The sequence below is a fragment of the Oncorhynchus tshawytscha genome, linkage group LG15, assembly GCF_018296145.1.
Source record: "Oncorhynchus tshawytscha isolate Ot180627B linkage group LG15, Otsh_v2.0, whole genome shotgun sequence".
Taxonomy (NCBI): Eukaryota; Metazoa; Chordata; class Actinopteri; order Salmoniformes; family Salmonidae; genus Oncorhynchus; species Oncorhynchus tshawytscha.
The window spans coordinates 18,509,171-18,513,509 of NC_056443.1; positions in this window are offsets into that span (position 1 = coordinate 18,509,171).

Below are 4,339 nucleotides of genomic sequence, written 5' to 3' on the forward strand. Positions count from 1 at the left end.
GTAAATATGTCTGAGTGTTGGAGCGCGCACATGGCTATACATAAAAGATGTGAGACTCTTACCAACACGTACATGTTGGTTGTTTTGCTCTAGGACTCACACAGGCTCACACAGATTCGTCTGAAAGTCTCCTGGTATCAGTATGAAAATAAATGGTAGTACACTATATATTGAGACTGTTTAGTGCCAGAAATAAGCAGTACAAATACATGTACAAAAAAAAAAATATAATTCCTGATCTTTCTTATCGCTCTCAGATATAGGACAGACACTTTATGTACAATTGTCCACTGTCAATTTGCAATGTCTTACAATGGGCATTTACCATCCTGAATTGGACATGCTCTAATATACTGCAGAAATGCCCAATTGACTGGCTCGTTGGATTCGAGATGGCCGAGCAGTGATTGTGGTTCCGCTCCATCGCTCGTTGGTGTTGATTTCAGCCTGTCCATTTGGTGATGGAAAATCCCTCATTAAATACATTGGAAATGGACAAATGTAAACTGTCCATTTGCAATGTCTTACAATGGGCATTTACCATCACAAATTGGACATGGTCTAATATAGTGCAGAAATGCCCAATTGACTGGCTCGCTGAACTCGGGATGGACGAGCAGTTAAAGTGGTTCCTCTCCATCGCTCGTTGGTGCAATGAGATGCAATGTCACGTTGGTGCAATGTCTTGCTCGTTGGTGTTGATTTCAGCCTGTCCATTTGGTGATGGTAAATCCCTCATTAAATACATTGGAAATGTGCACTGTCCAAATGTACAATGCATGTACAATGTCAATATATTATACTGCCATCAAGTTAGCCATCAGTCAATAAGATATCATAATGACACCAAATTTATAAACTCAGCAAAGAAAACATCCCTTTTTCAGGACCCTGTCTTTCAAAGTTAATTTGTAAAAATCCAAATAACTTCACAGATCTTCATTGTAAAAGGTTTAAACACTGTTTCCCATGGTTGTTCAATGAACCATAAACAATTAATGAACACGCACCTGTGGAACGGTCATTAAGACACTAACAGCTTACAGGCGGAATGCAATTAAGGTCGCAGTTAAGAAAACTTAGGACACTAAAGAGGCTTTTCTACTGACTCTGAAAAACACGAAAAGAAAGATGCCCAGGGTCCCTGCTCATCTGTGTGAACGTGCCTAAGGCATGCTGCAAGGAGGCGTGAGGACTGCAGATGTGGCCAGGGCAATAAATTGCAATGTCCGTACTGTGAGATGCCTAAGACAGCGCTACAGGGAGATGGGATGGACAGCTGATCGTCCTCGCATTGGCAGACCACGTGTAACAACGCCTGCACAGGATCGGTACATCTGAACATCACACCTGCGGGACAGGTACAGGATGGCAACAACAACTGTACGAGTTACACCAGGAATGCATAATCCCTTCATCATTGCTCAGACTGTCCGCAATAGGCTGTGAGAGGCTGGACTGAGGGCTTGTAAGCCTGTTGTAAGGCAGGTCCTCACCAGACATCACCGGTAACAACGTCGCTTATGGGCACAAACCCACCCAACCCATCGCTGGACCAAAAAGTGCTCTTCACTGTTTTGTCTCACCAGGGGTGATGGTCGGATTTGCGTTTATCGTTGAAGGAATGAGCATTACACCGAGGCCTGTACTCTGGAGTGGGATCGATTTGGAGGTGGAGGGTCCATTGTGGTCTGGGGCGGTGTGTCACAGCATCATCGGACTGAGCTTGTGTGATTGCATGCAATCTCAACGCTGTGCATTACATGGAAGATTCCCTCATGTGGTGCCCTTCCTGCAGGCTCACCCTGACATGACGAACCAGCATGACAAAGCCACCAGCCATACTGCAAAATGATTCTCGATATGACCTTCTTAAAATAATTCCATATAGCTTAGTTTTTTCTGGGACACAAATGTTTTTTGAAACATTCCTATAAAATGCGTCTAGAACATTAATATCTTATGTTCTGAGAACAAGGCATCCATGTTTTGTGTATGTTTGGTGGGACGTTGATGGACTATTCTCCTAACCCACAGAAAACTGGACATGAACGGACATGAATGTTCTTGCAAAGTTCTCATTTAACATGTCTCAAACATTAAAACCTCTTAAGGATTAGCCCCTTTTAAATTTTTTTTTGCCTAAAATGACATACCCAAATCTAACTGCCTGTAGCTCAGGCCCTGAAGCAAGGATAGGCCCTGTGAAAGGAAACACTTTGAAGTTTATGGAAATGTGAAATGAATGTAGTAGATTATAACACAATAGATCTGGTAAAAGATAATTAAAAGAAAAAAAACAACCGTTCTTTTGTATTTTTTTGTACCATCATCTTTGAAATGCAAGAGAAAGTATTATTCCAGCCCAGGTGCCATTTAGATTTCGGCCACTAGATGTCGTCAAGGTGTGTGCAAAGTTTAAGACTGATCAATGAACCATTGTATTGCTGTTCAAAATGTTGTATCAAGACTCACCAAATGTGCCTAATTTGTTTATTAATAACTTTTCATGTTCAAAATTGTGCACTCTCCTCAAACAATAGCATGGTATTATTTCAGTGTAATAACTACTGTACTATTGGACAGTGCAGTTAGATTAACAAGAATGTAAGCTTTCTGCCAATATCAGATATGTCTATGTCTTGGGGAAGTTCTTTATAAGTTTTTTTATATTACCTTTATTTAACTAGGCAAATCAGTTAAGAATAAATTATTATTTTCAATGACGGCTTAGGAACAGTGGGTTAACTGCCTCGTTCAGGGGCAGAACCTTGTCAGCTCTGAGATTCAATCTCGCAAGCTTTCGGTTACTAGTCCAATGCTCTAACCACTAGGCTACCCGCTGCCCCAAAAGTTATGGGAACATTTGTTGTTAACTGGGTTGTGGAGTTAGTCCTGAGTTAACCTGCCCCAGAGCAGGTTAGTTCTGAACGATTCATTGCCATAGACAACTCTCCTTCCGTGGCCTACAATTGCTCTTAAATACAAGTAAAACTAAATGCATGCTCTTCAACCGATCGCTACCTGCACCTACCCGCCTGTCCAACATCACTACTCTGGACGGCTCTGACTTAGAATACGTGGACAACTACAAATACTTAGGTGTCTGGTTAGACTGTAAACTTTCCTTCCAGACCCATATCAAACATCTCCAATCCAAAGTTAAATCTAGAATTGGCTCCCTATTTCGGAACAAAGCATCCTTCACTCGTGCTGCCAAACATACCCTTGTAAAACTGACCATCCTACCAATCCTCGACTTTGGCGATGTCATTTACAAAATAGCCTCCAATACCCTACTCAACAAATTGGATGCAGTCTATCACAGTGCAATCCGTTTTGTCACCAAAGCCCCATATACTACCCACCATTGCGACCTGTACGCTCTCGTTGGCTGGCCCTCGCTTCACACTCGTCGCCAAACCCACTGGCTCCATGTCATCTACAAGACCCTGCTAGGTAAAGTCCCCCTTATCTCAGCTCGCTGGTCACCATAGCATCTCCCACCTGTAGCACACGCTCCAGCAGGTATATCTCTCTAGTCACCCCCAAAACCAATTCTTTCTTTGGCCGCCTCTCCTTCCAGTTCTCTGCTGCCAATGACTGGAACGAACTACAAAAATCTCTGAAACTGGAAACACTTATCTCCCTCACTAGCTTTAAGCACCAACTGTCAGAGCAGCTCACAGATTACTGCACCTGTACATAGCCCACCTATAATTTAGCCCAAACAACTACCTCTTTCCCAACTGTATTTAATTTGAATTAATTAATTTATTTTGCTCCTTTGCACCCCATTATTTTTATTTCTACTTTGCACATTCTTCCATTGCAAAACTACCATTCCAGTGTTTTACTTGCTATATTGTATTTACTTTGCCACCATGGCCTTTTTTGCCTTTACCTCCCTTCTCACCTCATTTAATCACATTGTATGTAGACTTGTTTATACTGTATTATTGACTGTATGTTTGTTTTACTCCATGTGTAACTCTGTGTCGTTGTATCTGTCGAACTGCTTTGCTTTATCTTGGCCAGGTCGCAATTGTAAATGAGAACTTGTTCTCAACTTGCCTACCTGGTTAAATAAAGGTAAAATAAAATAAATAAATAAAATAGAAATGTATCTAGCTGAAAGGTGAGACACTTTCGTGGAGTTGAACTCATTTGACCTTGCTGACTTAAACCTGATTCGTAGTATAGGGCTCAGATGTTTTGAAATGTGTTATGTATTGGGCCTTGTTATTGAAACTACTGTAATAAAATTCTAATGAACACATTTCAAATGTCACTTTTGTCAGACGGACTTTTATACTGAATTCCAAAGAAGCGGAAGTAG